Here is a 24,947-nt window from a genome sequence, read left to right on the forward strand (position 1 = left end):
AAGTTTGAACTATCATTTAGAATACTTTTAACTCTGAAAATATCTCTTTGAACTAATATCTAATTAGGAACTATTACTTATTTGTTATTATTCTTTAAAGTCAGGGGGAAAAAAAGAACAGTTTTTTGTAAATTTAACCCAACACAAATCTATTATGATACAGTAGGCTATGAAACCTCTATTGCAGTCATAAAGAATACAGGTCTACCTGTTAATACAAGCACTTGAAGAAAGGGCAAAGATGTCTGAGTTGGATGGTATAGAGCCAGTCCAGATGAATGTTACTGGCTTTATGGGTAAAGCTGAATGTCCTACTTCATGTGAATAGTGCAAGTGAGGCACATGCTTTCCCAGAAACCACCAGATGAAGTTTCAGAAGCATAGTTTTCAATTCTTTTCTAGATCAGCATCACGATATGCCTTAAAGGTATCATTAACAATAGCAAAATAGCAAGACTAACGACCTAGACTCCCAAGGATTTCTTTAGCCAACTCTACATGAGCATTTACTCCATTTCTTAAAACTAAGATGACCTATGGTTTCTGTTTACTCACTCTAGGAATTCTCACCTTTCTAGCAGTTTCACAGTTAAGATGCATGACTCTTTAATGAGTTTTTTCTTTATCCTACACCAAAAAAGCACACTGCAATAATGAATTATTAGGTTTCAGTGTTCTATTCAAAACTACAGATGAAAAAGAAAATTTCTGGAAATGGAATATAAATCATGTGTTTTCATGGAAGATAGTTTGTCCTAATTTGGAATGAAAGTCTTAAAAACTATATCTTTGAAAATATGACAATATATTTAATAACTCACATTGAAGAAACTAAAGGTTCAACCGACTCTACTAGAAATTTTAGATGCTGAAGAAGAAGGCCTTTTGGGTTCCTAGTATGGTCATTGCTTCTATTGTTATATCAAAAAAAAAAAAAAAAAAAAAAGATTCTTTTTTAAGTCCCTGAAAGCAATGAGATCTGTGTGCTTATGGTAAGGCTTTCAGAGACAGGGGAACTTAGGAGAAACCCTTGAAGGCTTAGACTCTTAACCCTTCTCATCGCAGGGTAAATTCCTGTCTTAAGAACCATGAACCAATAAAATATCTTTGTCTTTCAAGCATGAGGGGTAGGGAGATAAAGGGAAAAGCCTTGAGCTTCTCCTAGAGGTTAATACCACCAAGCACTGCTGGCATCTAAGTCACTGGGGCACATCTGATGAGGACTTTTGAACCTGCCTCCTAATTAATCTTGCCCTCCAAGCCAGCTGCTACCATCATGATTTGAAACTATTCACATATATGAACCACCTGCAGAGGCAGGTGATGGTGGTGATGAAACAGGTACAAGGAAAGGAGAGCCAGAAAGAAGAAAACAAAGACGTGCTGCATACCTGCAGAGTACCAGGCCTTATCCTCATTACCAGTTTATTAACTTTCTCCATGTTTATACACCTCCTCCTAATCACACTTCCTTCCATATGAAGCCATACTTTCTACCTTCTTATACTTTTGGTGTACCCATCCCACACGCCCTGAACACAATTTGGCTTTATTATACCTATACAACACACAGCCAGAGAGAGTTACACGACTGTGCTGATACCCTCACAATTTCATGCTATCCAGTTCCAGTTCTACTCTCACCGCTTCCTCAGTACTGCCACCCTTTACTGTTGCTGTCAGTTCATCTCCCATTCCCCTTAGAGATTATCCAGATCTCACTGTTCTTTTCTCAAGTGCTACCCAATGCCATTAATTCTTAAAGATGACCTAGATTAGTACTTTGATTATTTTTAAAGACTATCATGTATGGACTCCCTTCAGCTCCCTGACTCTGTTATCTACATAATTTATCTGCAGAAACAACCATTCTCGACCTCAACATTGGTTCTCAGAGGAAGAGTTTCCTTCCTCTTCTCCAAGGTTTAAATTGCAATTGTTTAGGGTTATATTTTTTCCTCCATTAGACTGTGAACTATTCAAGGGCACTGTTCTCAACAATTCTGAGTTGCAAATACGTAGTATAATGCCCAGCACATAGTATGTACTCAGTCAGTGGCTGAATAAGTAAATCGTGGATTCCTTTCCTAAAAAAACTCAAAGAAAATGAGGGAGATAGGATCACTTTTAAAATTTTATTTAAAGCTCTTAATTTATGGAACAGTGTTTTTTCATAGCTGAACCAATTTAAATACCGAAAAAACACATTTGCAATGACTGGGGCTTTGCAAATTTCGCAAAACAATACACAAACTCTGTTTTTATATGTGGAAAATGCTCAATTTAATGTGTTTTGAATTAAATCGACTCGGAACATACAAAATAAAAAATTTGTAAAATATTACTGTAACGTTTGAGAGAAAGAAAGAAAACGAATATCCTTGGAACTTATACATAATATAGATCTCTAAAATGACAGAATCTATTCAATATAACGTCAACGGAAATGTCACAGACACTCTAGTCTACATTAGAACTATAATTCTTTTAGGATATCAAGAAAGTACATCAAAAATATACACTGACACGTGGAAATTTTCAAAATCTACTTCCACAAAGGAAGCAGTTACTTGAATAAGCAGTGGAAATGGGACTTCGGTATAACTTATTATTATAGCCTATTCTGACTTATTAAATAAGCATTGGTCTCTAATTTTAAATGAGTCATAAAAACTCTACATAAGTAATTCCATTCAACAAAAGTGTATTAAGCTCTGTTTGGATGAGGCACGAAACTAGGTGTTAGGGATACGAACATGAAAAAGGCGTCCCTACCTGCAGGGCATTCTGGTTTAATAGGAAAGACAGAAATAAAAATAGGTTATCTACAATATAATATGACATTATCAGAGATATGTATGAAATGTTTTTGGAACCTAGCCAAAAAAAACTGATTCTGCTAGGGTGATGGCAGAAAATTAGGGATGGACGTAGGGGAAGAGGTACCATTCACTCTGAGCCTTGAAGGATAGTAGCAGGTTCTTGGTTGTGCAATGGAGAAGAAATGGCACTCTGAAGAGAGAGACCGGAACAATCAAAGGCACAGAGGTGTGGACGCAGATAGACGCTGTCCTCTCCGAGCAGCCAGTAGTAACCTGTTGTGGCTCAGCCTCGGAGGAGAGGGGAGTGCCTGCACATGAGGCGGACAGGTTCCCGACTACGGAAGGCCTTGACACCATGCCCAGGAGTTTTTAATACGTTTCGTAAAAACTCTGAGGTTTTTAATCAGGGAAGGCACACAATAAGATATGTGTTTAAAAAGTAACTCTGGTGGTGGAGTGGAGGAAGGATTAGCAAACAAAGAGGCAGAAGGTGGAAGTCTGTTAGGGGGAATAAATGTTCTTGACCGTTTTTCTAAGGATACTGCCCCAATGGCTGGCTCTGGATTTTCACCAATGAAGCTGTGATATCCCTCCAAGTCCTCTGGAATTGCATGAACACATGGGTCCAGAGGGCTCAGGAGGACGCCAGCCTGCTGATGCCCTAGGTTTCTCCTTAGCTTCTCCAGGACAGTAAAGCACAGCTCTGATGTGGGGGAGCCTCTGAACTCTGGCCGCTGGGCTGTCTGACTGCCAAGCTGTACTGAGCACTGTTACTTTTTCTTTATGTCTTACATGCTCCCTCGCCACTCATGGATTAGTGCCCTGGGTCAGGGAACTACATGCAAAGGGCAGGCATAGAGAAAGGAGAAATCAGTAAAAGTGACTTGTTTAAACTGTATATACTCTCATTCTTTTGCTTTCTTTACCATGGAATAGTCTAACGTACCTCCCCAGAAAAATGCACATGTACAAAAATTTGCACACAATTTCAAGGAAATCCTTAGATCCTCTCAGTTCCATTCATAGAATCCATATTAAAAACTCCTGAATGTACAACTGAAATAATCCAGACAAGAGAGTAGGAATGGAAAGAGTTAATAGTGAGAGGTAACAGTAGCAGAAAAAAAAGGAGGGTATGGGAGATATTCATCAGAACTTAAGACACCAAGCGAAAATAAGAGAATAAGAGAAAGAGGGTTGGAGGAGACCTTCAGGTACTGAGCCTGCGAACATGGGTAAAATGAGGATAACCTCAGAAAGTAACCAGGAAGACAGCAAGGGGAGAGCAGAGAAAACCATAATTTTGTTTTTGGCATCAAGGCATTTGAGATTCGGCAGTAATATCCATTAAAAATACAAGTTGAAAGCTCAGAAAAGATATCAGAACTACTAGTTCAATATCTCTGAATGAGTGTTCCAGGCACAGAAAAAGCCACCAAAAGTTTTAAGCAGAGAAATGTGATGACAGGAACCATGCTGCAGAGATAGAGGATGAGGCCTGGAAAAAAAAATACTACATTTAAAACTCAGGAAGTTCACCCAGATCTGGGCCACAGAGCCTCAGGTCGGGTCAGGTCATTTCAGGTCAAGGTTTGCGAAAGGCGCCAAGTAGTATAAGCAGAAACAGAGACCGCACTCTCAGGGACTCCAGCATCACAGAGGAGGGGCTTAGGGAGATAGAGGGCAAGGAAACCTCTGAGACTGGCTAACGAGGGGAGGAGAGGAGGTGAGCTGAGGTTCTGCTGACTGTGTGGAGTAGGGGCTTAGGTCACTACGAAATGAGGAATGAGATGATGATACTGGGAAACACGGTAAAGGTTTGCAAAGAACGTGGGGAATTGGGAAAATGTGCGGGAAAATGTGCCTGAGCAGACAGATGCCATTAGGCAAGTGACCTCAGCACATAAAATTCAGGTCACTGAGGGACTCTACTCTTTGTTTAATTATATAAGCAACTTACAGTGTTAGGTAGAGTCTTACTCTATTCTATAAACATAAATTTCATCAAAGATGGCAAAGAATCTTGACTTTTTTGCTTTTAACCATCTCTTTTTTCCTTAAAGTTTAGCAATGTGAGGTAAATATTAAGTTAATTTAATTTGAAATCAACATATTTACATCTCAATTTTATTATCTCATTTTTTCATCCCAAGTTTGAGGTCAAAACTGTCACATGAATTGTTCTTCCATTTTTCTTCCATTTTCCATGAAGTTTGAGGCTTTAATCCTCATTTCTAAGTCATCTGCCTCTTTTTTCCTTCCTTTATAACTTATGTAAGTAAGAACTATGTGGGCTAATAGTATAATGAAATAGTTCCAATGCATTTCTTCTTTAATTTCCTGTGTTTGATTATTTAACTGCTTGTTTTACTAACTGCTACTATTAATAATCTTCATAAAATTATCTAATTTTACTTGAATGAGGCACAAACATAAAACTCTTGGTTACAGTAACACAAAAGAAGGTGGTAGTGAAAAGCAGAATCTAAAACGGTCCCACAGATTTATTCATATGGCTTTGGAATTTCAGTTGCTAATTATATTTGAACATGGGAGTAAATGAAGTTCTGGGATATCTTATTATTTCACTCATTCAACAAATGCTACATTTGGTAGTGGGAAAGTGATTGCTTCTATTTTCTCCGTGAAATAAAGATTCCAGGTTATCAGCTACAGTGAAATGGAAGAAGGGAAGAGGCGGTATCAGAGGATTGAGGAGAATGGAGAAGAAAAACAAGTCATCCCAGGGACTAGGAGAGTAAATTGACTAGACTGGGGAAACATAAGCTATATTTAATAGTCTGGGTACTGATACTGAGCAGGCAGGTAACTGAGACACACTGGGGGGCTCTGACACACATAGAAGGTAAGAAGCAAGGTCATTAAGGGTGTATATAAGGAAGATAAATGTGGGATGACTATGGAATTTAAGCTGGGTAAAGGGAGGAAGAGAGGACAAAAAGGCTGGGAAGTGACAAGAGTAAATTAGCTGGAGGTTCCCATGGGATCCAAATTGCTGAGGTTTGAATGGGTAAGGGGGTGGCGGGGATACTAGAAGTAAGGAGAGAGTAAATGGGAGGTGGCTAGGGAGCAGGAGACTTAACACTGACACCCCAGAAGTGGTGGTTATTGGTAACGACCAAGTCTTAGGTATGACCCAAGAGTGGGTGGGTGAGAAGGAGTCAAGAAAAGTTTAATGGAAATGAGGAAATCAAAGAACTGTAAAGATAGACTGTTGAACAAATCACTAATGAGGACACTAAAGTCACCAACAAAATACAGATAAACAAAACACACAGTGAAGATTACAGTGAGGAAAAGCAAGTCGGCCGGACAGCTGCCTTTACTGGCTCCCTGTTCATTACTGTCTAGCAGGGCTACTCTTGTTTTCTCTCATTTTATTCTCCAAATATTACTGACAATGAAAAGTATTAATGTTTATTAATATATCATTAAATAATAGCTATTACTAAAGGTACAAATAATTCTAAAAATGCCAAAGAAATAAACACAATAAATGATAATGCTGTTGTTTACTAAGGATCTAAGTGAATGAGACACTGGAATCTCACTATAAGACTACATTCTCTAAAGAATTTAATATAAGGCTTGTTTGTATCTCATTCTAGACTCCTTGTCATAAAGTATTTTTAATGATTCCCTACAATATGAATCACAAAGCCGCATTTCAATTATGTTTCACAATAGGTATCTGTCAAAAGGTTTTATAAAAGCATTTGTGGTCAGGTGTCAGGTGAGAATTGACTGAATTAAATACATTAGGAAGTAAATCAAGTGAAAAACTTCTAGAAAACATTAGAAATTACCAAGAACCCCACTTTTCTGATGAGTGGTTCTCAGACTTGGATATCACAAACTAGCAAAAAAACCTAAAAAACAAAACAAAACAAAATAAAACAAAAAAAAAAAACTAGGGAGAAGCTGCTGTCGTTGAGTTACTTAGTGAGGTAGATTTCTTAAACAAACAAACCAAAACACCATAAACCTGACATCTTCTATCACCACCATTTCATATAAAGTATATTTTAATATTAAAAGTAGAATGAACATAATCTCAGAATAAAGGACATTCTTTTGTAGTAAATAAACTCAGTTTTATGTACATTGTTAAAAGTGGGGGCTCTAGAGTTAGTTTGCTTGGATTCAAATCCTGGTTCTACTTAGTAGCTAGAAGTAATAACAGCAACTACTTCGGAAGGTTATTATGAGGATCAAGTATAATGCACATAAAGCACTTAGCACACTTCTAGGCTTCTAGTAAGAGCTCATAAATATTGGCTATTAAGCAATATCAGCTTATTTTTTGTCATCTTGCTGTAGAGGAGTGATGAAATGGAGCCAGAGTCCCAAAGGACGTGTGAGAATTAAGTAACTGTAAAGGTTGAAAATAAATGACTATTTTGCTTATAAATTTTTTTCTGAGAGTGACTATTGTGACCATCTGGCCCCTTAAAATTTTATCTAATTCTATTGTCATGTAAACATTGCACATTAATGTTCATCAGTGCCACTGATGAACCTCAAGCTCCAAACTAAATATGAGTTGGACCACATCATTTTCACAAAGATTTTACTAGTGTTCGGTAAGTCAGCATTCTCCGTAGCTTTAGCCTCTCCTCCAGGTACATTACTATCGGTCAATCCTGCCTGCCTTTCTCATGCCGTAGGCAGTCAATACATACCTATTTCTCAAGCTTTCCAAGCTCTTTAGGGTTAATATGTAGCTAACTCACAAAAAACCAATCTACCATGATGATCAGTTCCACATGTACACATCTTTCTATAATCTTCCCCGCCCCCCCCACCTGTTCTATCATAATACATATGTTTCTTTTTCAAAATTCTAATCTTCCCAATTGCGACAACCATTCTCATAGTCCCTAACTGCCAGATATTAGAAAGCTGCCACTCCCCTTAGGAAGCACACACCCTGCTGGCACTCGCTTGGGATGACTTGGTTCTACTGGGATGAACTGGGGCTATTTCTGGGTATGTCACCCAAAAGGGTATTTGCAATGCTAGATTATGGCCTATCCCTTGCCTATTAGTTTGAGATAGATTAGTATGATATGCGTTCTCACCTTACTCCCAGTTACCACTCTCAGCTGAATTAGCAATTCTCCCAATATGCAAAACATGGAATACTGTTTTGAGCCTCAGGTGTTGATATCCAGTGATTATAATCATACAAATTTTGGTGGGGAGGACTTTTAAGAGGCTTTAAGGTATATGCTACAAATAACTTGAAATGATTTCTGATCTAAAAGTCTGAGTCGAATAAGACCTTATTCAATATAATAAGGCTTATCCAGCCCCTCTGATGAAAATGATACATGGAAATATTTATATGCTATCTAATATACTAATTGTAACTTCTCTTAAAATATCTCAATGAAAATACATAGTTTTATTCTGTAATGAAATGAATAAACAGTAATCTTTACTGTTTGCCATCTTTCAAACATTGAAAAATGACAAGTTTGTATTTACTGTGGTCTTCTATATTACAAAGCAGTGAAATTTTCTTTATTTTCCTGAGATAATATCGGAGGCAACCTGCACTGAGAAAAAATTGTCAGTCAACTTTTAGGTATCCAAAAGTGAAAACAAAATTATAGCAAACACTAATTTTACACAAGAATGAGCAGAATGATAATAAATCAGAAGTGATCTCTGTCAAATTAGCATCAGGATAAGGAGTGTTTAATTCATTTTGTGGGCAATATGATCTATGAAGAGAGAGAAGTATGAAGTGGGCTTTGAACAATAACTGATGTTTAAAGGGGAATCCCAAATAGCTTCCAGTTCAAATGCAGACAGATTCATCATGTTTGCCAAAGAGCGAGGCTATCAACAGACTAATGGCAAGTCAGGACATATTCGCAAGTCTTACAAGCTTCTCTCTGCAGTTGTGCAAACCAGATTTGAATGCTTATTTTTAAGTAGTGTATGTACTTGTAGAAAATAAAAATAAAACCAAAAATTAATATTAATATTTGATCTTTTGTATTAAAGTTTGCATAATTCTAACTTCTCCTAGAATCATGAGTATTTTCTTAGTTCTATTCAACTTATCATTTTAATAGTATCATTTTAATAGTATTTGATATTATTTAAGAAATAGTTCTGAATTTTCCAGCCATGCAATGAGGACTTGAAGCGTAACTTCCACCAACTTGTAATATAGGAGGGCCTTTTGTTTGTTTGCTTCAAAGACTGTCAATCATCATATAAAACAGATTATTATCTACATTTGTCTAGCTGTGCACTTATCAAATTTTTAAGAAAAGGAAATATTTAAGGCTAAAACGCATCTTCTGACCCCATTTGAGCAATTAGGTCTTTGATAATCCATTCTCCGGGTATCATTTTTGTCTAGTAGAGACTTGCTATTGCCCCGCCAACTTTAAAATTCCAAGAGCACTTTGAGTTCCGTTACAATAAACTGAAAAAGGCCTATGCCCTGAGCACCAAGCAGCTATGCAAGATGTCTACCGACTGACTGGCTATACCCGAATTAGTCAACTGAGATTTAATATAGATCTTCTCATTAGATAGCCTAGAACTAAAGATGGGGTACGTGTAGCAACTCTCCACACTAATCTTTGCTGACACCCCCACCCTTTTACACTCCCTCACCGGGTGTGGCCTGGTATTTCGTGAATTCTTGATGACAAAGATCATGCTTCTACCACAGCAGGTCCTGCCTTGCTGTCATCTGGCAGATGTATCCTTACTGGTTTCGGAATTTTATAGCTTTTCCTTTCTTCTTCCTTCCCGTCCCTTAGCTTTAAACTCATTTCACTTGCTGTGTTATAAGGCCTCTGCTTCAGAATAACCAATATCTTCTCCAGCAGACAAATTAGTCTTTCTTTTCCTGTACCTGGAATTTCTGCTCTATCAGTTCATGTTCTTCTGTTCCTCAGAAATCGCCTCCTTAATTAATGCTGCCTAAGTCTGATCACATCTGTTATTACCATCTAGCTCTGATCACATCTTTGGGTTCCATTCTTCAATACTTACAGTGGCAGTTGTCAAACTCTAATGAACACCAGTAACAATGGAGCTTGTTAAAATGCAGATTTCCAGGCAGCACGCCTAGAAATTCCAATTCATTAAGTCTAGTGTGGAGTTGAGGAAGCTAAATATTTAATGAACATCATCTTACTAGATCACTGGTTTATTATAAAAGGATGTAACTTAGGCACAGCCAGATGGAAGACATGCGCACAGGGAAAGGGCGCCCAGCTACCCTGCGCCCCAAGCACTGCTCTCCTGTATCCTTGCTTGTCCCTCCCTCAGCAGGGGGAGCTCTCCGACCCGTCCTGGGGTGTTATAAAGGCTTCATTATACAGGAATGACTGCTTAAATCGCTGGTCATTGGTGATTTAACGCATTCCCAGCCCAGCTCCTTTCCCCAGAGGTGGGGGGGCGGGGTTCCAACTCTCTAACCAGAAGGCTGGCTCCACTGGCAACCAGGCCCATCCTAAGATGCTCTCCAGTAGTCATATTATTAACATAACACAAGACACTTTATCACTCTCAATACTTATGAAATTCCAAGTGTTTTGGGAGCTGTGAACCAGGAACTGTGGATGAAATATATTTTGGTCACCTGAATGATGAAATATATATTACTTATAAATCACAATATCACAACCCTTCACAAAAACTAAAGCAAAACAGATCACAGACCTAAGTACAAAATGCAAAACTATAAAACTTCTAAAGACAACAGAAAAAAAAAACCTAGATGACCTTGGGTTTGGGGATGGCTTTTTAGATACAACTCCAAAGGCATGATTCGTGAAAGAAATAACTGATAAGCTGGACTTCATTAAAATTAAAAGCTTCTGCTCTGTGAAAGAAAATATCAGGAGAATGAGAAGATAAGCCAGACTGGGAGAAAATTTATTTATGAAATTCACATCTGATAAAACACTGCTATCAAAAATATACGAAGAACTCTTAAAACTCAACAATATGAAAACAAACCATCCAATTAAAAAGTGGGCCAAAGAACTTAACACTTAACCAAGTAAGATATACAGATGGCAAATAAGCATATGAAAAGATGCTCTACTTCTTCTGTCCTTAGGGAAATGCAAATGAAAACAAAGATGAAATACCACTGCACACCTATTAGAATGGTCAAAATGCAGAAGACTGACAACATCAAATACCGGCGAGAAATATAGAGCACAAGTACTCTCACTGATTGCTGGTGGGGATCAAAATGGTGCAGCCACTTTGGAAGACAGTTTAACAGCTTCTTACAAAACTAAACGTACTCCTTCTGTATGATCCAGCAATCGAACTCCTTGGTATTTACCCAAAGGAGTTGCAAACTATGTCCATACTAAAACTTGCACCATGAGTGTTTACGGGACTTTTATTAATAATTATTCAGAACTGCCAAAACTTGGAAGCAATCAAGATGTCCTCTGGTAGGTGAATGAATAACTGTGTCCATCCAGACAATGGAACATCATATAGTACTAAAAAAAAAATGAGCTGCCAAGCCATGAAAAGGCATGCGGAACCTTAAATGCATACTATTAAGTGAAAGAAGCCCATCTGGTTGATTCCAGCTATATGACATTCTGGAAAAGGCAAAACTATTGAGAAAAGATTAGTGGTTGCCAGGGATGGGGGCAGGGGCACAGAGAATTTTTAGGGCAGTGAAAATATGCTGTATGATACCAAAATGATGAATAGATGTCATTACACATTTGTCCGAACCCACAGAACATATACCAAGAGTAAACGAAAAGTTACCTGGAAGGTAAATCATGGACCTTGAGTGATTATGGTGTGTCAAAGTAGATTCATCAATTGTAGGGGACATCGACAATGGGGGAGGCTATGCATGTGTGGGGCAGGGGATATATGGAAAATCTCTGTATCTTCTAAATTTTGCTATGAGGCTAAAACTGTTTCTAAAAAAACAAGTCTTAACAAAAGAATGCATGCAAAGCAAAAGGAAAGAAAATATGACTTTAAGGACCTAGAAAATAAAGGTAACTTGTAAGAAATAACTATTTGTGGGATGGGAAAAATGTTTAATAAATATAATAAAGTTTTGAACATTTCAAGAATTCATTTCAGCAAGAATTCTAATGGGAGATGGTGAAAGCATCTGGAGATATGGCCATATATTATGGTAAAAGTAATCTCAAAATCATCACTAAATGCATGAATAAAAGGACTCAGACTCCAGAGAAACAATGTAGCTTATTTTAGAAAACAGTAAGTATGGCTTCACATTCAGGTTGTGAAATCTAGAATCAGAAAAATCCAGTAACAAATCAAGTCACTTTACGTGGCTGAATCAAGAAAGCCTAAAGTGCTGGCAGTAAGGCAACCTGGATTCCAGCCACTACTGTGACTTTAGCTTAAGTAAGTTGTTTACCTTTCTGGGGCCCCAGTGTCCTCATCTACAATAGAAGAATGACATGGATAAGATCAATGTTTCTCAAACTGGTGTTCTCTGGAATATTAACAGGTGTATCTCTATGCAAGTATGTCTGTTATGTAAGTTCATTTGGAATATGTAGATCATTTCTAAAGTCTCCTATTCTAATATGGTCTAATTCTGATTCAAATATATAACCACCTTAGTGCATTTAAATCTACTGTATCAATAGATATCCTGTCTACTTTTGATTCTCTGATAGAGTATTGCATAATGTAAAATGAGTGACAATCCTTTTGAAAAAATTTCATACCTTGACAACAGCCATTGAGAGCAGAAAGTAAAAAGTCCACTAGCTAAGGGGGTATAAATAGTGTTTGAGACAGAGCTGGGTAATTAAAGTAATAAATGTAAACGTCTTTCATTCTGTTCCTGTCTATCCTTTCAAATGATCTTTTCCTTCAAATTCTTAAATGAGTTGCTAAAAAGAGAATTCCTCAAATTATAAGCCCCCAATTTTTTTAAAAATTCATTTTTAGATAAAATGGAGAAAAGGATTCAATCTTTGGACTGTGACAATACACTATCATCTTTCTCTCCTTATGTTGACATAGTATCCCACCTGGAGCCATTACTACATATAAGACAAGTCTGAATTTTGAACAGCTGAGTTCTATGTCATTAAGTATCCCATATGGTCAGCCTTCTATGGCCAGATAAAGAAAATCAGAGTGTAGAGCATTTGTGACTCAGCAATGTGAATCTTCCCTATCTTTCTTTTTCTAAGCTCATCACGGCCACAATTGGTTGCCTAAATGAAGAGTTACAGAGGAAGCCAAAGTAATCAGGTAGCAGACAAAAAAGCAAGAAGCAATAAAGTAAAGTTTTGTGGAAAGAGAAGCCCGGTAACACAGGAAAAGTGTCAGGCAGAAAAGTCGTTGTGGATCACCATGGAAATGTCCCTGGAATGCACTGATAATCTGCAATTTGGATAATTCTCCTATGTATATTTGAAATTCAACTGAATCTATCTGACGTGTGGATTAGCAGCATACTAATTATAGGTTTATCCTACAGTAACCATTCATTATCAAAAGGCTCTTAAGTCTTGCTAAGTTTTCTCTCTCATGACAGGATTCTAGATAGATTTTAAAAAATCAAAGCACTTCTAAAAAATTATATCATTGTGGATAAATTCAAGTAAATACATGTATAAACAATCTAGAGGTTCAAGCTACAGATGTGTGTATCTTCATATATCAGCTTTTAGTTACTCAAGAACAGGACTCAGACTATTACTTGCCCAGAGAAAAGATACTGTGTTAAAAGCCAGACGTGTTAGTGAAGAACTCAAAGTCACATACATATCTTTGCATACTGTATACATTATCTACAATAACTTTCAATCTCAAATTTCACACTATTAGTAAAATGGTATAGAGGGGATTTATTGTTGTCTATTCTAACTTCTCTGAAAAACCTGAAAGAATACCACGTTAATTATTAAAAAGCAAAACTCAAGTTTCTTGCAGGGCTGTTGTTCTTTTGTTGTTGTTGCTTTGTTTTTAAATTATGGACACATTATCAAAGGTAGATTCTCCAAGTAACAAATCATATGGAACTCTGAGAAAAGTCTTATTTAAATCATGGTAGAAGTACAGTCCTAAATAATACTGTTGAGTTCTGGGCACCGTTTTGCTAACATTACTGCTAATTCTTTCTTCCACTTCTGTTCCTTCAACATCCTATTCTCTATTGTATCCATCGGGATGGTTGTTTTTCCAAGTCAATAAATCATATATAAGAAACTGACAAGATTTATAGAAGTGGTAGAGCTTTTATCAGCTCCTCTCTGATGGAATGTGATAAAAAGTAAATATAAATCAGCTGAAGTATGAGTTCACAAACAAAGAAAAACATTTCTAAGTGTCCCCTTGACTACCTTAACAACAAACACCTTCAAAACGGGTAATTACAAAACAGCATAAGAGGATAATCTAAGGCGTGTTAACTATTTTCAATAGCAACAAAAGTTTAAGATAATGTTTGATTAAAAGAAATGGATAAAAACTTTTGCCTTTTACAGAGCTACTGGCAATACAATAATACCAACCACATACTATCTTATGGAGAGTTTCATAGTGAATCAGGGATTATGTTAGAAAATTTATACACATTAATGCTACCCAGACAGTAAATTTACAAAGTAGATAACTTTTCAGGGGAAGGTACTGAGGCTCACAGAGTTTAGGACCCAAGGCCCCAAAGCATTAAGAGGACCAGGGCCATCCATACAAGCTGCAATGTAAGTGTTAAGGCCAGGCCAACCCAAATCCGGCTTTGTTTAGGTGTGCCCAAGAGCCTTCCTACTGCTGAGGAAACTATGTGAATCTGCTATTACAGGGCTGATTTAGATAGAATTTTGCTAATGCTATTTATCTTTTGGAAAATAAAATGTTATCAATAGGTTCTTTCATGGAAAAAAGTCCAAGATACATTATTAAGTAAAAAGTCACTACTGGTATGATCCTATTTAAACAGAAATCTATACATGATTCACATAGTCAAAAACATGTATGTCCTTAGAAAGGGTTCTGAAAAGACTCACACCAGTCTCTTTTCAGTGACTACTTCCAGGAGAGGAAGTAAAATAGGGGGCAGGGGAGGTAAATGAAGGGAAATATCACTTCTTACTCTGCATATCTATGTCGTTTTATGAGGAGGCATTACTCTTATAATTTGTAAAACAGAAATAGAATATGGCTCACACCTTTACTCCTTCAATGCATCGGCCAACTTTGCTAATTTGGTTCATGATATGCCTTATGCTTTACACCAGAGGTTCCTACACCCGAGGCCATGGACCAGTACAAGCCAGTGACCTCTTAGGAACCAGGCCACATAGCAGCAGGCAAGCAAGCGAAGCTTTATTTTTATTTGCAGCCGCTCCCCAGCATTAGCGGCCCCGCCTCAGCTGTACCTCACCTCAGATCATCAGGCATTAGATTCTCATAAGAGCACCAGCTTCTGGTGCAAAAAAGGTTGGGGACCATTTCTTTATACTATACTGTTTTGGGATGTGCAAAGATAGTGTTGTTTCCAAATACACTGTAAGCATATTGAGGGCAGGACTTGGGTCTATTCGTCTAAGTGTTCTACAACAGAGAGAAATCAAATTCTTGGCATTTGTTCATTTTCTGAAAACTCATTATGAGCTAGGCACCATGTCAGGAGCAGAAAATACATTAGCGACAAAAAAGATCTCTTCCTTACTGAAACCATATTATGCTCTGGGGGTACAGACATGGCAGAGGGGGACTGGAATACAAACATGTACTGATTGACCAGCTAGCTCAGTCGGTAGAGCATGAGACTCTTACAGACGCAGATTAAACAATTATATCAATGTAATAAAGCATAAAAGAACATATGGAGTTACTGGAACTCCTATGTGGGAGGAGCACTAAAGCAGAAACACTCTGGAAAAGTGACGTCAAAGCTGAAGCCGAAATGCGGGAGTTGGATAAAAAGATGCTGAACAAATAACCTCGGATATAGAGGCAGGTAAGAGGCAGTCGCATGGCACACCAGAGGACCTGAAAGGAGAGCAGGCCGGCTGGAGCCCAGAGCACGGGCAGCGGGCAGAGGCTGACAGGAGGGAGGCTTAGCAGGGGCCAGACCACACAGGGCTGGTAAGCCATGGCGAGAGGCAAGGAGAGCTACCAAAGAGTTTTAACTGGTGGAGCGACAGGATCAGACTTGCCTTTTTATAAAAATGGCTCCAGTTACAGTGTGGAGAATGGATTAGAGAAGGGCAAAGCTGAAGGCTTAGGGAGCAATTCAGGCAGGAGATAATGGTGTCCTGAAGGAAGGTAGTGGTGGGGGACATGGGCAGAACTGGACGGATCTGACAGTCTGCTCTGTGGCAGACTGGAAGTGGGAGGTGAGGGAAAGGAAGGAGGAGTTAAAGAAGTGTCCGGATCTTTGGCTAGAATACTACCTGAGAGAAAACAGGGAAAGGCGCATGTCTGGGGAGGATGAAGGCAGTTGAATACGTTTAAGAGAGCAAACAGGTTATGCTGGTAAAAATCCCAAGCTCTAAACTGAGACTGAGAGAGAAGATGCATATTTGAGAGTGAATGGCATCAAGATACTAACTACAGCTACAGATAGAAGTGATCAATTTGGGGTGGGGGGTGGGATAATTATAGAGTGAGGAAAAGAGAAGGTCTTAGAGAGATTCCTGAGGAACTCCAACATGTTAAGGGACACGAAAGAGACTGAAAGGGACGTCCAGAGAGGTACAAGGAAAATCAGAAACTGTTAAGAGTGAGAGAAACCAAGTAGAGAGGATACTTTAAGAAAGAGTGGTCAACAGCATACTTCTTAAACGCATGTGGATTGAGTCAAGCTCCCCTTAAGTAAGTAAAAACGTCAGTAACTCAGGGTCCAGTCCCTTTCCATGGCCATGAAAATATGTGCGACAGTATTCTCTGCTCCCCCCAAATTAGTTCATCCTGATGTTATTTCTAACATTTTCTCACTGAGACCTGAGCCTCACACCCAATTCTGTCACCCGCAAAAGCTAATCGCCACATTCTGCTAATTTCGCTTTTGTAATGTTTCTCTTATCTTTTCTTCTCTCCCCATTGCTGCCACCCTAATCCAGGCTCTAAGGACCACACGGCTGCACGAGCAGAGCCTGCTAGTCCCCCCGGCCACTGTCTTTCACCTCCTCTCCACGGCAATCCATTCCACACAGTATAGCCATATTCATTACCCTAAAATATTAACTAACTGCTTTATTCTACTGAAAATTCCCCAGTGACTCCCGATTATAATCATTGATTCAAAAATTTCATTCATTTAGCAAATATTTACGCAGGGTACTGCTTTGCAAGCTATTTATGCAACAGTCCAGTTTTTTTTGTCTTTCCTTTTAAGTGTCCATCCGTTGCAGATTAGTGTTTTTGTAAAATACAGGAAAAAACACTGTGGTAAAGTTAAATTGCTAAAATATAGTTTCTAAATTCTTACTCTCAACTTCGACGTTTATCTTACAGTGGACTGGTAACAATGGTTCACGGTTCAGCAACAGTCTGTGGACCACATGCCAAACAGCCTTGACGTTGATGAGGCATGGATAAAAAGTCATCAGAGCTGTGCTTCTAAGGCCTCAGAACAGTGGTTCTCAATGCAGGGCGATTTTGCCATCCAAAAGAGACAATGTTTTCATTGGTGTGTTTGGGGGTACCAGGCAGGGAACTCCTGGAATGGAGTGGAGAGAGGCCAGAGATGCTGCTAAACATTCTACAATGAACAAGACAGCTCTGCCCCAAACCCCGACAAATAATTAGCCAACCTAAAAAGTCAAAAATGCCGAGGCTGAGAAACTGCCTTATGAGTGCAACGGAAAGGAATAATTATAATACTTAAGAACCTAGCTAAATTCTAGGTATATACAAGGTACAGGGGAAGGGTAGGAGAAGCACCTGAGTCTGAAAGATTTAACAGGTACAATCCTTACCAAAAAAAAGTCCTCACCTCTTGATTCATAGCTTTCTACAACCCAAACCCAACCTAACTTTTAAATCTAAATTCCTGCTTCTCCCCGACAACAGCTTTGCTAGACTAGTCTAAGTTGTGAATTCCAGTCTGTCACTCTTCCCAGGATATGGACACAACCATTACTTCTTCCCCTATCCAAAACCAAATTCTACTTCCTCTATGAAGTCTTCTGTGATTCTCTCTCAAAATTTCTACAGGACCTACCACTTATACCACTTATTTGGCATTTTATCATACACTGGCTTTTGATATCACTTATTTGGTTATGTTGTTCAACTTCTAAATGATTATTTAATTTAAACATTAATGTTCCATCTCTAAGTTGACAGTTCACTTAAAACAGAGCTTCTGACACGCCCATAGCAATCACTTCCTTCCTGGATTATGCTACAATAGGTGCCAAAAAATATATGAAGAAAATGGACTAGAGTTATTAGATCTAACAGTCCTACCACCAACTCTTCATGTCTCTTGAGCTCATGACTTTTTGAATATATCAGGTTACTAAAGAAGTAGCTTATTTATTAAACCTTAGCGTCTTAGAGAATTCACTAGCTCTCATATATTGAGCAGTTATATTTCTTACTCCAGGCCAAGATGAGTTCACTGATTTTTGACACATTCGAGTTCCAGAAAATCTGCTAGAAATAAGAAAATTAAGAAATCTCAATTGAGGGTTTCTCTACTCAAATTTTGAAACCTGAAGATATACAAGAGATCTTTATGCTTTCAACCAATACATTCACTATCTTGACAAAAATGTCTCTAACCTTAAAAAGAAGGAAGAGAGGAGGGGGTGGAAGAGGAAAAAGAAAAAGGAGGAGCTCTAACTATTTAGCAGAGGAAAGTTTAAACAGTTGTTTAATATCTAAATACAAAGATCAGATTTCTACAGTTTATAACTATACATACAACTATGTAGAACTCTAGCAAATTAAAATTACTAAAATACTAGATAATTTCTAAATGCTAAGGTCGTCATTTATAAAGGCACATAGGAAATGGTGAGGGGTGAGGCGGACCTATAGGCCTTCCGTGTTTTAATTAATTTCTCTCTTCCTTTTTATCCCCCAAACCTATTATGTCTAAGTTCTCAGAACCTTTATATATTAAAAAAAAACTTTGTAAATTTCTTTGAGAATTAATTAGAGAAGAAAATCAAAAATGGAACTTATTTCTCCTCATAGGATAGTCTTTGACACAAAATTCAAGGCTTTGCTTGAATTCTTAGCTTCTACTGACTACTTGATTCTTAGCTTCATCTCTCAATATGTGGAGAGGTGGTTCAGAATGCAGATTCTGGAACCAGCCATTCTGATCTCCAATCCCAGCTCTGCCACTTTCTAGTACAAACTTACTAAGTCATTTCCTTCTCCTCCTTCAGGGTTCCTGAGCCAAGAGAACCAAGTCCTAGTCCCTTTTCTGCCTGTGACTTGCTGAGTGACCTGGACGACAGAGAAAGAGCCAAGGGGATTATATGAGATCAGTGGTTTTCAACCGAGGGTGATTTTGCCCCTAGAGGATATCTGGCAAAGCCCAGGGATATTTTTGGTTTTCACCACAAGGCGTAGGGGGAGGGGAAGTGCTACTGGCATCTAGTGTTTAGGGGCCAGGGATATTGCTAAACATCCTACAAGGCACAGGACAGCCAGCACGCCACGTGCCAAATAATTCTCCAGCCCAAAATGTCAATGGCGTCACAGCTGAAAAGCTCTTGGCTCGAGCTCCCTCAAAGACTGCCTCAGAGGTCCCCAAGGAGTGGGGCTGAGAAGGCCCATTTTAATGGTTTTATATGACGGGCTTTCATGAGAGAAGAACAATATGAGGGTTAAGGGCATGGACTGAGGCCAGACGGCCTGGGTTCAAATCTGATTCTGCCACTTACTAGCTATACGGAGACAATACAGTATCCACACCATAAGGTTATGAGGATTACATAAATTAATATATGTAAAGCAGTTAGAACAGTGCCTGTCACTATAAAAGCATTAGCCACCACCATCATTATCACCAATCTAAATATGGAAGTAAAGCAGGAAAAAACATCAATCATTGCACTTTAGAAATCACGAGTTAGATGCGCAGCGGAAAGGTTCTGAAGACTGAAAACAAGTTCAAGCTGAGCAGTTCTGCTCTCCCTCAAGTCACCTTTCTCACACTTTTCTCTAATGCTCCCACAACTGCTTATGGTCTGGATGCAAATGTTCTCGCAGTTTGGAGAGAATACAAACTACTTACACCTACTATTATAATGCAAAAAGATATGGGAGGAGATAGTTTGTTGCATACCAAAAAACTGTTATCTTTCCATTAGAAAAGGACAGGCACTTCTGTTTACCTTGATAAGGGAATGCCGCCAATGCGCTGAGAATCCAGGCCCTCACCCCCGCCCCCAACTCCGCCCCTCCCACCCCGTTCTCCACAGAAACTTCATGAAAGGCGTGGGACATACCTGTTGCCCTGCTCCCTTGCTGTACCAACAGTGTAGCTACCACATGAGAGAAACAGCCCATGATATTACCTTTTGTTTGTTTTTTTAATTACACAAGTAGAAATCTAATATCACAGTAAAACATTCAGATGTAGAGGTACGCAGAGTAAAAGAAAATCTTATATTTCCCATCCTAACATCCCTTTCACAGATGTAAACAATTTTTTAAACTTTAATGTGTGTCTGTAGAGACTCGCAGTTTTATATACACATCTATTAAAACAAACATGTTTGCATTTTAGAACTATATCACTTTAAATTTGATCTACTGTATTCTGTAATGAAGATGGAAAGATATAGCATAATTTATTTAATCAGTTCCTTACTGGTGGATATTTAGGTTCAAACTTGAACTTCAACTTTATAATGACCCAACTATTGATCTGTAGGTAACTCGACTGGAGGTGCCCATTAATCTAATTCACTGGTGACTCTATAGACAGCTATGCACCCACAAAAGATTTCTTTCTAAAAGTCAGTTTATAAAGAAAAAAATGACAGCTGAATTTGCATATAGTTTGTCTCTGAGATATAAGCACTGTCACCTTATTTCTATTCAAATATAAGTAAGTTTAAAAAAATTTAAACCAATGGGAAAATTAATTCGAAGTTAAAATTTTCAATTTACAGAAAGACACAGATAGTATGTTTTTTACAGTGTGCTTGATCTCTAAATTCTGCTCTAGAAATTTTGGAAATCACATGGTCAAAAGCCACTGTCTTCTAATTTGAAAAAAAAAAATCACTTTATAAATTTCTCAGCCTGAAGTTAGAATTAGTAAATTATGAAATTATGACATTCCTCATGTCCAAGTATCATCTATAAGTACTTTGTGGAAAACCAGAAGGGGGAAACTTCGCATCTCTAACCAGTGAGCAATTGCTTTCTTTTCCTTTCCTAATAAATTACAGGCAGACTTGAACAGATGTCAGGTTGGCATTCAAAACCTAAAATATAGCTGAAAAGCAAGTTATGACTAATACAAGGGAAAAAGATGAATGTCAGAAAGCTTCATTTTTTTTCTTCTTTTTTTCAAATTTCAGATAAGCTCTTTAGCCTTAGGGTTCCTTTTACAGAGCCCTGGAGTTCGCTGGATGTCTTAACCCCCATTTAAATTGCAATCTCGCCTCGTGAGTGGGGGTGTGAAAATGCATTTTAAGAGTGTCAGTGTTTATGTTAATCTTCGCAAGAACTCCCCCTCTCCCAAACATGGCATGCACAAAACCTTAGCGCCCTTTCTTCCCCTGTATTTTATTTGCACCGTTTTTAGCATCTGAAAGATATCTGCATGTGATTGAAAGGCTCCTTATCTCCTGGCAGCTCTACTTCATAAACTGCAGTCTCACTTATGATAGCAGAAAAGAGTTGCTTTCCTCTTGAATTTCAAAAGAAACCTTAAAAATACAGATTGAAAATGGGCTTAGAGAGGGAGGCACAGAGGAAAGGGGACCAACAGAACACTGTCAGTTTCAAAGAATGGGGGCGCAAGACCATAACAAGTGGCTTTCCTCCCCACTAGGTGGCCTGGCTAGCTACAAGGTAGAGATCCATCAAAGGACAGTGTGAGGCTTGAGGACTTAAGTTTCTATAACCTTTTCCTTCTAGCTCTAAAATGGATAACCTCTGTCCCCTTTCCTGGGAGAGATGTGAACCTAGTCCTAAAGTCACATTAAGGGGCACTAATTTTTTTTTTTTAACAATTATTCCACTGTTCCTTCAAAAGCATTTGTGGATTTTTTTTTTGCTCTGACATTTACAGTGTAGAGGTAATTGCCAGGGATATTGAAAAATGAAGTTTCTTTGCAGAAACTCCACCTTTGCCAACAGGAGAGCTACAATGAGAAGGGAGGTGATCAACTGTTTATCCTGAGCACACTCCGCAAAACTGCATGTAAAGGAGTAAGTGTGATAAATGTCTGAAAGAAAGCATATATTCAATTGACACCTGAGTATGCTCGAGGACAACAATCAGCTGTTGAATTTATTCACCTGTACTTTCAGATACTGGTTTTTGAGGCCTACATTTCTATCTGGAACTCAAAAGGCACTTCCTTTATCCCATAAAGTAAGGATTTAAGGTCATTCCTAACTAAACGTCTATCGTTATGGGGGTCGGAGGACATTGTAACTAAACAGCTATTTGTAACCATTAAGTGCAAGGTCCAAGTCTAGTTTTCTTTGCTAATGCTTTCATATACTTCCAAGGAAGAGCAGCCCCATGTGGGCTTGGGTGAGTCCAATGCTAAAGAAAACAGTTATACTGCTTAAAACAACAACCGTCTAAACTGATATTCCCTCTACGTAATCCCTTTTCCTATTTCTACACATGGCCTTTAATGCCCTCTCTTTAGAGGTGTATGTGACTTCTCCTTTAAGGCTTTCCTTGATTTTGATTCTATAAAACTATTATAATAAGAACAGGAAGATATATACTACATACTTCAAGGTACTTCAAGAAGGAAACTAACAGATTGTAAACTAACAGGACACTTATTTTATGTGTATCACCTCATCTAATTCCTAATTTTACTGCATAATTGTATGTCTCTGGTTAGTCCTTCAGTCTTCCTACATCTCATCAGCAACAGTCTGTACGTATCTAAGCAATATTTTCAATTTTAAAAAGCAACGTGAAGTTTTACAACCAAAAGAACTATATTATCTAGAAGCATAATTATCAGTCTCATAAACACGACATAAGAAGAGTCTAAATTTATCATTTTGTGAACTTGAGACTTTGATGTATAGGCAAAAAGATACATTTAGTTAAAATTCCTGTTTACAGAGTAGACATAACCCTGCACTTCATGGTAAAGATAATGATTAGGTTTCAAGCCAAAAGCAAAAAAGTTCTCTGCTTAAAACAAAACAAAACAGCCCCATAATTACTCTTTTCTAATCACTATTTTTTTTTTCATTTGAATTGATTTAACCAACCCAGTGTTCAACTGGATCCCCAAATCATACATCTTTATCTATTTAGTTAACAAAGAGTGAGGAAAATAATCAGCCAATTTTGTTTCCACCTAGCAGGGTAAAAGAACACAGGGTATATAAAAAAAGGACTTGTGTAGTCTTATTTTATATTCTACCCATATGTAGCAATTTGTACTTTTATATAACTTTACTAAAGCCTAATGAGAACTTTATAACCACACTGTACTTGGAGTGCAATAAGTTTATTCTACTATGTAATTGCCTCAAATTTCAAAGGAAAAAAGAAGCCTTTATTGAAAAATAGGGAATGACACATGCAGAGCAAGAGAATTATTTCTCAGTCATTTTACCACAAAAAGATAGCTTTAGGACACTGAGAATCTTCTTTCAGAAAAATAAAAATTGTCTTTCAATTCAGCTTAAAAATCAAGGTAGCTTTACACTAATTCTCTTTTAAATCAAATTGATAATATATGCTTCTTGATGGCAAAGGCCATAACGAAATAAAAATATATTACTTTTTTTTTTTTTAAGAAGAGAACTCTTTTTTGGTTTAGTTAAATTAGTGTAAAATATTAGAAAAATAAATCCATAAAAAAGGTTCTGGAGAGTAGCACTCACAAACAAAATTCAAATCCATGGTCCTTAGTTAAAAAGCATGTTAATAGCAACAAAAGCATACTGTTATAATTCAACTTATTTCAATATGGATCACAAAAATAGATTAATTTCGCTCAGAAATTCCAAATCTGTTTTGGTTTAATTTCAAACTTTTCAACAGCTGGCAAAATCATAATTCAACTATAATGAGTTTTACTCCTTTATGCATTACCTACCAAACATCAGACAGAGGCCCTAATGAGCAGGGTTTAGATAATGCACAAACACAAAACTAGTGTCTGAATAACTGAATCTTCGATAGCTTCTAAACTGTGAGAAAATATTTATAATGTGACTAAGGATATGGCTTTACAGAAGCAGTTATTTTTGTACTTGTTGGCTAGATAGTATAATGTTCAAAGAAATATAACCATTAGACTCTTTCTGCACCAGGGCTCACTCTTGAAAACCAGAAAAAAATATTTGACAAGAATAACTTACAACATTTGGAATTGTCCTTTTATCTCTGCTTATAGCTAAAATACACATAAACAATATTTTCATGTCCTAATCAGAAAGCTTTATAGATTTATTGTATCTCAAAAAGCACATTACCAAGATAGTGAACTATCACATTTTTACTACTATTTTCCAAATTAAAATTCTGTTTTTTATGGACTTGGCCTTTGTATCTTTTAGATGAAAAAAAGTATGTTATTGCCATTTCAAGGTGTATAAAACTAAGGTGATGAGGGTCTCTGTCATTTTCTCTTAATCCAATTCCAAACTCGACCTTTACCCAGTGAACAGGTGTGTGCTGTGCCTGTAATTTATCAGAGTGAGCGACCCAGCAGAAAAGCTACCAACAATAAGAGGCTAATAGAACCAGGCACTTAGTGCCTAGAAAGCAGTTCTCATCTCCACCATTATGAATATACTTTTATCTCCCAGTAGCAATTTAAAGATAAAGAATGATGAGGGTGAAGGGAGTAATATATTCATATTCCTTCAGTTTTTTGGATTCTGTTTTTATCCTAATAGTCTGCCAGCAGCTATAATGTTATAAATTCCTTTCTCAGATATTCTGTTACT

At 37.7% G+C, this 24,947-nt stretch overlaps 1 protein-coding gene across 2 annotated transcripts in view; it reads right to left on the bottom strand.

The window, feature by feature from the left end:
• NSF (N-ethylmaleimide sensitive factor, vesicle fusing ATPase) overlaps window positions 1–24,947 on the bottom strand; it is a 124,023-nt gene that overhangs the window by 62,835 nt on the left and 36,241 nt on the right. The window lies entirely within an intron of this gene.

This window comes from Rousettus aegyptiacus, unplaced genomic scaffold (assembly GCF_014176215.1).
Source record: "Rousettus aegyptiacus isolate mRouAeg1 unplaced genomic scaffold, mRouAeg1.p scaffold_m13_p_6, whole genome shotgun sequence".
Classification (NCBI taxonomy): Eukaryota; Metazoa; Chordata; class Mammalia; order Chiroptera; family Pteropodidae; genus Rousettus; species Rousettus aegyptiacus.